General features: G+C 39.7%; 1 pseudogene; it reads right to left on the bottom strand.

Moving 5' to 3' along the window:
- The window catches only part of LOC118572481, a 66848-nt pseudogene extending 52891 nt beyond the window's left edge, over nt 1-13957 (bottom strand).
- Nucleotides 13958-14201: the final 244 nt, after the last annotated feature.

Below are 14201 nucleotides of genomic sequence, written 5' to 3'. Positions count from 1 at the left end.
CATGGACTCCTCCTTCCTCAATAAATCTCTTTCTCAAAAGAGTTTTGGGTGTAAAGATCTTCATTCACTGGCACAGAGAATATCCTTCCTGAGACATCTCCCAGTGGACAAAACAAGGGAGAGTTGAAAGAGCAGAGCAAGGAGGAGCTGAACTGAAGATCTTTGCTGAGAAAGACCTCAGTAGACAGAGCAAGAGAGAGCTGAAAAGTTACAGTTTTCTCCAGAGCTGGAGGAGATTTTTAAATTTCTGCAGGTGTTTCCCCTTTCAGAGAGTGAGGCAAAAGAAGCAACATCTTAGGCCAAGAAGCAGAGCTCTGCTAGGAAGCCCCCTTAAGTGGGGGCTGAGGAAAGCTCAGCTATAGTGGCTCTTCAGAGAGGAGCAGGATTGATATATCCAGCGGAGAGTCCATCCCACATCACACCAGGTAGGTATACCTTGACTTTCCCGAGCAGTCAGAATATGCTTCCCTGCTAAATCAGTTCCAGGCCTGACTTCCTGAAGAAGCCAGAAAAATTTCCATTGCAGGGTTGGGCTGATTCTTTGCAGTTCCTACTGTCAGAGCTGTGATAAACAGCTCTAGGTATCCAGGACACCTTCAAGACAAAGCTGTTGTTCTGAGCACCTTGAGGAGTCTGGGGTAACTTTTCCTTCTGGGCTAAACTGTCTCCTTTTAGTTCCAGCCATCAGAGCTGTGCTGAACAGTTCCAGGTATCTGGGATACCTTCAGGAATGAGCTGTTGATCTGAGCAGCTTGATGTGGCCAGATACCTTGCCATCCAGAGCTGAACTGTCTCCTTGTAGCTCCAGACATCAGAGCTGTCCTAAGCAGCCCAAGGTGTTGTTGCTTGACCCCAAGGTAGTAAGGGCATTTTTCCCTGAGTTATTGCAACAAATTTACTCACAACATTGGTACTGGAACCCAGGGCCAAATGCACACATTTGCAATCAATTTACTTACAAGATTACTATGTATAGAAGAGTTTATTTATATCTTAATCTTTCTTAACACACACACACACACACACACACACACACACACACACACACACGTGCATTCACCTCAATTCCAAATGGATCAAGAACCTCAATAGCAGATCCATAATTCTGAATCTGGTAGAGAAAAAGATTGGAAATCCACTTTGAAATGGAATCACAGCTAAGGACTTTCTAAATAATACTCATCTCACTCAGAAAATATGGCAGATAAACAAATGAGACCTCATGAAATTAAAGGACTTCTATCAATCAAAGGGAATCATTAATCATGTGACTATGCAACATACAATGGAAGAAATTCTTTGCCAGCTACTTGATCTAAGACAATGTGTATCTAGTATCTATGAAGAAATCAAAACTAAACAAAAAACAAACCCTCAATATTATGGAAAAATTCTGGAGCAAAATTTGGGCCATAGAACTCAACACTGTTACCAAAAAAGAAAAAACATGCCTTGTGTGCATTTTTAACATTTTAAATATTCGACATCATTAGCTGTCAGGAATATACAGATAAAACTAATTAGAGAGTTCATCTTACTCCAGTCAGAATGGCTATTGTCAAGAAAACAAATGATGTTACAAAGTTTCAGAGAGAAACCCTATCTAAAAACAGTAAGAAAAGAATAGAAAAGAAAAGAAGGGAAAGAAAGACATCAGATGACAACAAATGTTTGAAGTGTGGGGCACAGAGAAAAAATCCAAATATAAGGTGTTGAGAAAGGAGTAGATGCAGATAATGGATGAGAGTGTTGAAAGACAATGTGAGGCTACTGTGTTCTAGTTATAAATTTGTCATGGATTTTTGGTAATGATGATGGAAAATTGAATGCAATATAAGTGATATTAAAAGTGAAACATTTAATGTGGCTCTTAGCAGCTTCTCTTCTGAGTGTCAAATCTTACTGTATTTTATATTCAATTTATATTCATTAAGTTTATAGGCTTAGAGTCTCATTAATTTGGATTTATCTTTTTTTTTTACTTATTTACATGTTTTTTTAATAACAAAGCTTAGTTTATTAAAATTTTAAGAAGACAATGTGGGGAAATAGAAATACTGGTGGGAGTGCAATCTGACCCAACCCTTACTGAAAACACTGTGGAGTTTACAATAAAACTGAAGAGAGAAGTTAAATATGACCCAACTACCAATTCTTAGGTATATACTCAAACTATTTAGAATATATAGTAGATATAGTATATCTATATATACTATATCTACTATATACTAGATACAACTATACAGGTGTTTGAACATCTGCCTTCATTGCAGCTCTACTCACAATAGCTAGGAAACAGGTTCACCCTACATGCCATCAATTGAAAGGTAGATAATGAAACTGTAATGTGTATACACAATTAAATTTCATTCAGCCATACATATGAAATTATGTAATTTTTAGTAAAATAGATAGAACTGGAAAATATACCCAATGAGGTAACCCCAGCACAAATAGACAACTATTGCATACTCTCTCTCATATAAAAATCCTAGACAAATTCTTAGTGTGTTTAACTTGATGTACATTTTAAGGACAAGAAACTGGAAAGGGGGCATTAGAAGCGGAACATGAAAAAAGAGACCTTAAAGAAAAGAGAAATTCTAGAATACCTCTGGTATGAATGAGGAGGGAGGGAACAAGAGACTTAGTAGGTTAAGGTGAAGATGAGGTGAGAGTATGAGGGTAAAATTAACCAAAACCGCAGGGCGGCGGTGGTGCACTCCTTTAATCCCAGCACTCGGGAGGCAGAGGCAGGTGGATCTGTGTGAGTTTGAGGCCAGCCTGGGCTACAGTGTGAGTTCCAGGAATGGTGCATATCTACAGAGAGAAACCCTGTCTCGAAAAACGAACAAACAAACAAATAAATAAATAAAATGAAAACTCCACCCCCTGACATAAACAACAAAAAACCCAAAACAAACAAAAAAACAAAACCAAGACTATATGACAATGCCTTATGGAATCTCATTAGTTTGTAAGCTCATTAAAAAGTATAAGTCAAGCTACAATACTGGTTCCAAGAGTCATATGTTATTAAATGAAAACTCCACTGCTAGTGGTGGGATACCTCCCTTGAATTTGTGGCCTAGAGAGACCTGAGGAACCAAATAATATAGGCAATTATCACTGTTGTCAGTGTCACCTAAAACTAGTTATTAAGACCCTATTTATAAACACATCCTCATATTCTTATCACAGTACATAAAGAAAACAATCTGGGAATGGGCTGAAATATGCCTTCCTGTGCAATAGTTCTCATAGTGCCAGGAAGCGTGCAGTCTAATGGAGACCGTCATCAACAGTCTTACACAGCTGTGGACACTGTGATCTATACTTCAACCAGCCTTATAAGATATGTCCACTAGTGCAATAATGGGAATCGTGGTATCAGGGTAACCAATCATTTTCTGATTGAGAAGAGTTCAAATATGGTGTAGTCAATGTGGTTGAATATCTATGCTGGGATGGGAATAGCTTCTAGTGATGAAGCTATCACTGTTGTTCTGCTGAATGGACTTGATATGCATAGCAAATTCTTCTCTAAATAGCTGTGTTTCTCCTTATGTATCACTACTGTTAGCTTGATTAAAAAAAGGATTCCTTTCTTAGTGAGCAGTGGTAGTTTTGGAGACTCAAAGTTGGCCAAAATGCTGACTGCTCAACAAATGATATGATCTAGACTCCCCTGCCCATGTAGCCTTAAGAAAAATGGAGGGAGAAGGTATGGAAATGATGTAAAATCTTAAATATGGAGTAGAATGATGTAGAATATTGTCTTCCAGGCATGACAAGGCCACAGTACACTTTCACTCCTAATAGCTGCGATTACTGCACAAGACTGGGTCCTAAAATACTCTTTCAAGGAGAGAAAAATTTCTCCCAAGCAACCACCACTTTCCTGTGGCTTTATGAGCAGTCAAGTGTAGTTAGGGGAGGGTCCATGAGACCTCCTTCTTCCATGGTCTATAGGCAGTTAGAGGTTGCTGGGGAGGGAGAGGTATTTTTTTCAGTGTAGTAGCTACTGGTGTAATACTCATGTTCCTGTAAATGATTCCTTCCCTGTGCTCCAGTAAGCAACCCCAATGGACATCACTGGGTCACAAACAGACACATGCTGAAAAGGGACATGGAAGTAGAAAGCAGAGTTACTTGGGAAGAGGAAAAGAATCAGCAAGAGTGAGAACAGGAGAGAAAGGTTAGTGGGCCATTAATTTGATCAAAAATTCCTGCACACGTGTATGAAAATATCATCATGAAACTGGTTATTATATATAATTATTATAACTCAATAAAAGTTGAACTATATGCAAAGTGTTAAGAATCCATGCCTATAAAAATGCTTTTGAGACAATAAAGAAAATAGGATTTACAATATTTGTTAAGACCATGACAAATGAAGACCACATGAGAATAGGAAGAAGGAAAGTGCTAGAGAGGTCCCCAGAAATCCACAATGATACATCCACTGTAGACTACTGGCAGTGGTCGAGAGAAAGCCCAAACTGACTAAGTCTGATGATTGGATGGCCAAACACCCTGTCATGCTGGAACTGTCATCCAATAACTGATGGAAGTGGATGCAAAGATCCTTGGCCAGGCCCCAGGTGGAGCTCCAGGAGTCCAATTGTCAAGAAAGAGGAGGGACTGTAAGAGTGTGAATTGTTGAGACCAAGATTGGAAAAAGCACAGGGAAAAATAGCCAATCAAATGGAAGCACATGAATTATGAACCAAAACCTGTGGAGCCCCCAACTGGATCAGGCCGTCTGGATAAGTGAGACAATTGAATAGCTTGAACTGTTTGGGAGGCACACAGGCAGTGGGACCTGGACCTGTCCTTAGTGCATGAGCTGGCTGTTTGGAACATGGGGCTTAAGCAGGGACACTTTGCTCAGCCTGGGAGGAGTGGAGTGGACCTGCCTGTACTGAATTTACCAGGTTGATCTGACTTGCCAGGGGAGTCTTTCCCCTGGAGGAGATTGGAATGGAGGGGGAGCTGGAGGGAAGGTGGAGTTGGGAGTGGAAGGGGGATTGACAGGGGAACCCATGGCTGATATGTAAAATTAAATTAAATAAAAAAGAAAATGTACACAGCAGAATATGTAATGTAAATAATTGCTGAGGCTCATAAAGCGATCTTGATTCAGGTTTTTGCATACTAAAATAATATGAATAAAATTAAATAATTTCATTAAAAGTTCTTTGAAAAAAACAAAAAACAAAAAACCAAAAACCAAAAACCAAACCAAAACAAAACAAAAAAATCAGTACATTGTACAATGGAATATTACTCAACTATTAAAAATATGACATGATGAAAAAAAAAAAAAGATGTGCCTTAACAAAACAGTGGACAGTCAGGATAATGTATGGGAAGCCAATTTAAAAAAAAAAAGACTAAGAGAATCCACAAATCAGTTGTGTGGTAGGAGGACAAGCACTTTTGTTATTTTTCTTCTGCTGTGGTAAAACTTCATGAATAAAGGCAACTTAAGTAAGCAGAAAGAGCTTAATTTTGGCTTATTATTCTAGAGGGAGAAGAATAAACAATGCGGGAAAGGAGACAATGGCAACAAGTGGCAGGCAGGACTATAGCAGCAGGAAGCTGAGAGGTCATCTCAACTACAAGCTGGAAGCAGAGACAAGAAACTGGAAGTGACTTAAGAACTTAACCTTTTGATGTGGATCTGGGGAGCACTCCTCCATTGCTAGTGGCAGTGCAAACTTGAACAGCCACTTTGGAAATCAATATGGATGTTTCTCAGAAAGCTGAGAATCATTCAACCTCAAGACCCAGCGATACCATTCTTGGGAATATACCCAAAGGATGCTGAATCTTTCCATAAGAATAGTTTTTCATCTATGTTCATGGCAGCATTTTTCACATGTAAACAACCTAGGGGCTCCTCAGCCACACAATGGACAAAGAAAATGTGGTACATTTCCACAATGGAGAATTACTCAGCTGTTAAAATCAATTACATCAGGAAATTTGAAGGCTACTGAAGGAACTAGGAAAAAATCATCCTGAGTGAGGTATCCCAGACACAAAAAAAACAGATGTGGCATGTACTCACTCAAGAGTGGATATTAGCTGTAAATTAAAGGATAACCATGCTACATCCACAGCCCCATAGAGACTAGGTAACAAGGAGGGGCCACAGGGGATGGTGATGTACGGATGTTCCTGGGAAGGGAAAATAGAAAAGATCTCCTGGGTTGACTGGGATGGGAACATGGTAGATTAGGTTGGGGGCATGGTTGGAGTGGGAGAGTAATGAAAAAGACATCTTGATGGTGGGCCTTTGGGGTCAGGTAGAAACCTGGTAAGAGAAACTCCAATGAATCTACAAGGATGACTCAAGCTAAGACTATTAGCAATAGTGGATAGGTAGTCTGAACTGGCCATCTCCTGTAATCAGGTCTGTAACTACCCACATTGTCATCAGAGAGCCTTCCTCCAGTGTTTGATAGAGAGATAGAGAGATCCAGAGCCAAGCACTGGAACTAGCTCAGGAAATCCTGTGGAAGAGACAGAGGAAAGATTGGATGAGACAAGTGGCGCATGGTCATCACAAGGGTACCCACAGAAACAAATGACATGGGCTCATAGGAGCTCCCAGACTCTGGACTGACAGCTAGGGACTGACTTAGGGCCTCTACATATATGTGAGAGTTGTGTAGCTTGATCTGCTTGTGGGTCTCCTAGTGATGAAAGTGGGGTCCATCCCTATTTCCTTGGTTGCCTTTAGGAACCTATTCCTCAGAGTGAGTTGCCTTGTCCAGCCTCCAAGGAGAGGAGTTTAGCCCCACCTGAACTTGATATGCCATGCTTTGTTGACACCAGTGCTGAGGCCTGCCCCTTTCTAAACAGAAACAGAGGAGGAGTGGATTGGGTGGTGGGGTAGGGAAGGTGGTCGGGGAGGGTATTGGAGGAAAGGAGGGAGGGTAAACTGGTCAGGATATAGAATAAATGAATAAATTTAATTAAAAAAGAATTTAGAACCTCTCAAAGTCCACACTCAGTGATGTACCATCCTGCAAGAGTGTACCTCATAAATCTTCTGAAACAGTGTCATCAAGTGGGAAACAGGTGTTCAAACGTCAAGGTCTATTTGAGGCATTTCTCATTGAATACCACAAATTATAACACCTACCTTAGTACTGGAAAGACCAGATACTCCAAATGTTGTTGGGATGGTGTATTGTGGGGCAAGCTGTGGCTGTGCCCTGTTATGTAGTGGTGTGTGAAAACAGGAAGACTTCACAATTAGGTTTATAATTGTCATGAGACTTGGAACCACAGATTGGTTGCATACAGAAGGATAAGATGGAGCTAAGTGAAGACTACAGAATATACAAAATGCTAGGGATATAATTAAGTTAAATAAAACACATGATCTTGAGAGTGAGACGCAGCATTAAATTGATCGAACATGGTAATAGGTGCTTTAGTCCTAGAACTCAAAAAGTGGATGCCTGAGGAACAGAGTTTCAATGTTGTCCCTGGCTATACAGAGTTCAAGACCAACCTGAGCTATATCTCACCTTGTCATTAAAATGACTCTAAGCCTCGCCCAAGTCCTATATTTAATAGGACACTCACCATTTCCATTGAGGAACCATTCAAAATAAGTTGTCAGTGACTCTGGATACTTAACAAATTTTGTCTTACTCTAGAAAAAATAACTGGACACAAGAACATCTATTGGATTTCTGATGACATAGATCACCTTAAATAGAAAAACATATACATGGTGGTCAAAATTGCCATTTCAAAACTTTTAACTGGCACAATTTATATGAAATGTCTATCAAATCTCTATGATGTTTTTAAAATCATTATTTTTATTTGGACAAAATATTTACATAAGTGCAAACTATCTATAGTAATAATCCTGTTTTATAAATTTATTTCATTTACAAACATGTAACAGCAAAATTGCTCAAGTCACTAACACACTAAAAAACAAAACCACAATAACAAAAATTCAAGACTGATCCTAAAGTTATAAAAGATCAAAATCTTACAGTGTGAAAAACCATCCATCCACTATGAAAGAACATCTTATATACACAGAGATGAGTACTGTGCTAAATATATCTTCAATATGAGAAACAAAGTGTTTTCTACAACTGTAATTACCAAATATAACTTTCAAAGAATCATGGTGCAGATCTTCAAAACCAGTGTGTCATTGCACAATAGTGAACTCAAAGACCTACAGGCAACTCAGAAATGCAGAGAGTTGGAAAAATAGACTTTCCCTGGGAAAAGCAAAACAATTGGTTATGCAATTCCAAATGCTCAACCCTGAAAACATACATACAAGTAACATTTTATTTACTGAGCAGATTGTATTTAAATATTGAGAAATTCATAGATTTATATACAGATGTAACAACAATTAATGAAAAAAAAGACTGCAAATTTGAAAGAAGGAAAGGAGGAAAGCTTAGAGAGAGGAAGAAGGAGGAATGTTGCATGTATTTATGTTATAATCACAAACAATTAAAAACAAATTAATAATAAATAATAATTTTACTAAAAAGAAATTCATATTTTTTACCATGCTCTTAGAAACATTATTCTAGAATTCAACTTCATAGACTTCAATTTCTACAGCCAAGATTTTGCCAAATCCACATAACACACATATACATAATGTCACAACTTTATTTTGACATTATCCAAAGAGATAATAATTCTACGTTTGTCTTTGTATTTTACGTATAAAATATTTTTAAGTTCTATGGTGCAGAAAATTCCAGAAATCTTTTTTTTTTTCTGAGACAGGGTTTCTCTGTGTAGCTTTGTGCCTTTCCTGGAACTCACTTGGTAGACCAGGCTGGCCTAGAACTCACAGAGATCCGCCTGGCTCTGCCTCCTGAGTGCTGGGATTAAAGGCATGGGCCAACACCATCCGGTTAAAGAAGATATACTCATTTTTTTTCTTTTGTTTTTGTTTTGAAACAGGGTTTCTGTGTGGTGTTTTGGTGCCTGTCCTGGATCTCGCTTTGTAGACCAGGCTGGTCTCGAACTCACAGAGATTCACCTGCCTCTGCCTCCTGAGTGCTGGGATTAAAGGCATGCACTACCACCGCCTGGCATCAGAAAACTTTCTTACTAACTAGAAACTATGATACGTCAGAACCTGCATATCTCTTTCCCTTCTGGAGATCCTCTATCAGGGGTGTGTGTGATATCTGTGGCTACTGATCTCAATGGAAAGCTAGATATAGCAACACACAGTGGGTACAACTGAGCCATGACTGCTGAACAATTTCCGTGATTAGAGCACTGATGCCTGGTCAGGTTGCTTCTTCTTTGAGAAACCCTCTCTGTGTTAATTCACACACTTCTCATGGGATGTATGTAGAATCATGATTATCTAATTGACTTTGATGACAGCAAAACAGTAATGTCCACTGTACACTACAGTTTGCCCTCTTCTTGACTTGTATGTGTAGTTCCTGAATGCTCTAGTTGATATTTCACTTTCTCTTATATATCTGCCCAGGACCACTGTGTGGTACTTGACATTTTGGTACTCTGAGGTAGAGACACATCTGCATCACTTAGTTACTGCATGAGAATCTCGGCTTCCAATCCACAACCTACACAATCTGAGTACATTTCACCAAGATCTCCAAGGCCCATCAAGATAGATAAAGTTCAAAGAACATTTGGTCAAAGATTTCTCAACCAGTGGACACTGACCTTGGCCTTTGAACTGAAGAAAGACTTGGGGAAAAGATGGAAGGGAAGGTGGGAGCTGATGAGACGTGGTCCTTCCTTACTGATTAATAGTGGATATCCATTTTGAGTCTCAATCCAGGGTGCGCGGTCCCAGATAGGCACAGATTGGATCCAATTGGGATCCCCCTTGGTCTGAATCAAGCAGACAATCTCAATAGCCAGTTAGTTCCTGAAGAAGGAAAAGTAATGGTCACTCATTTCAACAGTACTTGTTAAAAAGCCTCAAGTAGAAAAGTATACACCTGTACAATTTACAGTGCAGCTGTTTCCAAGCACACAGACCTGTGGTGTTCACTATGTTCACATGCTATAAGCACAAAGTATATTCATCCAGTACATTGCCAATGCTTCACATGGAAAAACTGACACTATACTCAGTTAATTCCACCTGAACATCCCCTCAAGCCCTAGGCCATCATCATTCTACACTCTGGTGCTGTGAGTTCTACTTTCCCAGATACTTCACAGCAATGTAGTTGTGGACTCTGTATTTGAGAGGAGCTCCTTTCTTTTAATACAAAGCAATTGAGATGCATCCATGCTGCAGTATATGTATGAGAATTGCTTCTCTTTAGTGAATAAATCCCCATCTGTCTCTTTTCCACACACACTTGCATTTATGTTTACATGTTCACTTGTCCTTGGGTATTTCTCTAGCTCTCTGCTCTGGGCCATTGTATGAACCTTCTTCATGCATTCCACTGCCCTTGGCTTTTCCAGGTTCTTTCACTGTCAGTGCCAGCAACCTAAAACTTTCCTCTGTCCAGTGCTTCTGCCACCCAGCAAACATCTCTCCCCCAAATCCCATGCTGCTTCTTTTTGGTTTCTTGAGTTTTGAGACTGTTTTCACTCCCTAGACAAGGTCCACAGTAATTCTTCTTCTTCCTGACATTGTCCTCTTCTCCACATATTCCACATGTTCTTACATCCATGCCTTTATATCTTGGTGCTATTTCTTCTGTTTATTTTCCTCATTTCCACCTTCCATTCTCCTCCACAGAGACAGAACAATGCCAGAGTCTGCTTTAGGATCCACTGGCATTGCTTACATGGCTTAGAGACCCTCTCCCCACACAGACCAGGCTGGAGGTCTTTTTCTGAGTGAAAATGCACTCACACACAGCCCTCAATGCCCACAAATATTTTAAACATCAGATATATAGATCACTCCAATCATCATCCAAATGAATGAGGATCAAAGCCCTATCCTTCTCAGGATCATTCTCACTAACAGTTCTTACCTGATTTAGGGTAAGTCAGGATGATTGTATCTTCATCTCTGATCACAAACTTATCACGAAGTTCTTCAAGTCTTTCTTTTTCATAACTGACATTAGGGAAAGGTATCCCTTCAAACCAAAGGTAGTCTGACCGAGCAAAGAGATCTTCGTGAGTGCTGTTAGGATTATAGCTTTATCCACCTTTTCAGCTTCTAGCAAATGTTGAGTGGTAATATTTATAGTGCAGGCAAAGAAATAATTCACACCCCACAGTTCCTTGTAATACTAGCTACTGACAAGAAGAAATAATGTAATAACCAGTCAAAGGTTGTTGTCATAAGCGATTGTGAACACATTCAGAGAACATTCTGCAACATTTGTTAGCTTGAGTTCATGACCACAAACCAGAAAGTCAATAACAAGTACTACGACATAACAATGGGACTTAATTTATAATGCTCTCTAATTTAATTCAGCTTTCTTTTTTTAATTTAGAGAATATTTTATTAGTTTTTGTAATCAAACCCACATAGATAAGACCTTATGTAATTAATACACTGTGTTACCCCTGTACAAATGGAAAAAAAATTAAGTTCAATATTTCTAGACCAATATGGCTGTTAATTTCTGTACAATGCCAACTCAATACAGTAAACTGGGATACTTTCTTCCAAAGTTGACAGAACAGGTAGTTTCCAAAAATTCAAAAGGTATATATATATAAAGTCCAATGTTAGGCATCTATAGCAGCAACCAATTTCCAGGTTCTGCAGTCACTTGAAAAATATTGTAGAGACATCCAGCACACTCCATAAAAAAAGAAAGTAAAAAACAAAACCCCAGAAAACAGTACAGTCCTGTTACTCTTGCGGTACCTGGCACCATTTTGTTTTCTCAATTATCATCTGGAAAGAAAACATTCTGAGTAACATCATCAAAAATAGCTCTGATAAAGCACAGTCACTACTATGTATCATAAAGCAGGTACAAGCTATTTTACATTCACAGAGGTATGATACAGTACTGTCCTACACCTATAATACTAGAGGATACAATTGAAAAGGCATTATTTGAGACTTGATTCTACTTTTCCAGCAGAGGGCCCAAAGGATGGTATGATAAGCTCTGTAGAGAAACACACTTTTAGATAGGATTTCCTTTCACCTAGTGGCACAGTTCTAAGGTCTCATTCTCATGAACATCAGCTAAAACCTGTTATTAAAAAATGAAAGCCATTCAATTCTCTCACTTATCCAGAGTGCCTGATCCAGCTGGGGGCTCCACAGTCTTTGGTTCATAATTATTGTGCTTCCATTCATTTGGCTATTTGTCCCTGTGCCTCTCCAATCTTGGAAGGAGGGGACTAGACCTGCCTGTACTGAATCCACCAGGTTTAAATGAATCCCCAGGGAAGTCTTGGCCCTGCAGGAGATGGGAATGGAGGGGAGGGGATGGGGGAAAGGTGGGGCTGTGGGGTCCAGGGGGGAGGACAGGGGAACCCATGGCTGATGTGTAAAATTAAAACAGAAATATAATAAAAAAAAGAAAAGAAATGAAAGAATACCCCTAAAACAAAACCTTATAACCACTGGATTCATATGAAGATGACCTAGTGGAAACAAGAAAGACCTCACCTTACCAACACTTTATCAAATCTGTTATGCTTAAATGGTGAGACCTCCAAGGAAGGAAGGAAATGCCAAGTAGTGCTTCTAAGCTTCAGACCACAATCAAAACACAGCATTATTTTAAACAGAAGCAGAAGTCAAATGTTGCTACTTGAATACACTTGAGAATGCTGACATCAGTATTCAATCATCTGCTCACTCATCCAGGAAGAAGGGGAGATCAGTCACTACTGTACTTTATTGTGTTTAACCAAATCACCATGTTACAAAAATAACAAGCTGCCATAATAAAAATAAGGCTCCTCTTGAAAGACCCCAGACCCCTGGGGTACTTTCGTCTATGAGAGGGCTCCCCCAGAAACCAAGATTCCAAACCAGCAGATGCAACACGCATGAGAGGAATGTATTCAGCACTGGTGCAAGTGGGCTCTCTGTCCTGGTCAGTCAGAGAGCCCTGAGCAGTGGTTACAAGCATTTTTTTTTTTTTGAGCTGAGGATCTAACCCAGGGCCTTGCACTTGCTAGGCAAGTACTCTACCACTGAGCTAAATACCAACCCCGGTTACAAGCATTTTTTAATGCAGAAACTACAAAATTAGCATAAGATACCAGGTGCCCCGGGTTTGGCCCAATTTAAAAATCATCATATATTTCAGTAATCATTTTGTTGTGTGGGAAATTTTGTAACATGGTTGGCTCAGGGGAGGTCTAGGGGGAGCGGTTACTCTGGAGGGGAGTTTGCATAGTTACAGGCTTATGATTGGCTGACATTTGACCTAGTTTGCTGGACTCGCCAGATGGTTCTTATCTTGGGTCCCCTTTGGGGAATTTTTAAACAGAGACTTATTATTATTTTAATCTATAATTGCAGACCTTGTCCCAAGGCTGACGGCTGGACTCTTAAACTTTTTACTTATTTCCAGGGAGAGGATGGGTCAGTGTCTAACGCAAGCAAGTTTACAGAAGCAAAGTCAGCAATTTGCAATTGTAAAATGTATCTCTAATTTTTTTCTCACTCTTCCCAGCACCAGTTAGCATCATTTTACTTTCAAGCCACAGACACATTCAAAGAACACAAGGGAGCAAAAGAACCACAGCTGATCTATCAATGGGACCACCCAGCGCCCAGCTGAGCCATGGTGGTGTCATTTTCCTTCTATTTCTGGTGTTTCATTGAATCACAAAGCTCCGTAGGTCTAAACTGTATGCACTTACACATGTGTGGACACACTTTTATATAAACTGACTGAAGATGCATGTCAACCAAGCACACGTTACACAGTAGGTGCAAGCCTGTAAAGCCTCCTTTTAACTGGAGTAGCAGCTCTATCAGTGTACAGTGCTCCATGCCCCTTGTGCATCTTCAAGCTCTACACAGGATAATGTCACAGACCATTTTACCCCCATGAGTGCTGGCATCATTTGACTTCATTTTCCCTGCCCACCCATCCCCAATGCCCCGAAATAAATGAAAGCTTTTAAGATTTTGTTTCTTCAGTTTTGATCGCGTGAGGTTTGATTGGTCCAGTTTTAACAGGCTTAGTTGTTATGGTGGGTGCAGGGGGTGGCTTTTCTTCTACTTTTTCCTGACA

Source organism: Onychomys torridus, chromosome 1 (genome assembly GCF_903995425.1).
Source record: "Onychomys torridus chromosome 1, mOncTor1.1, whole genome shotgun sequence".
NCBI lineage: Eukaryota > Metazoa > Chordata > Mammalia > Rodentia > Cricetidae > Onychomys > Onychomys torridus.
This window is presented reverse-complemented; position numbering and strand designations above follow the sequence as displayed.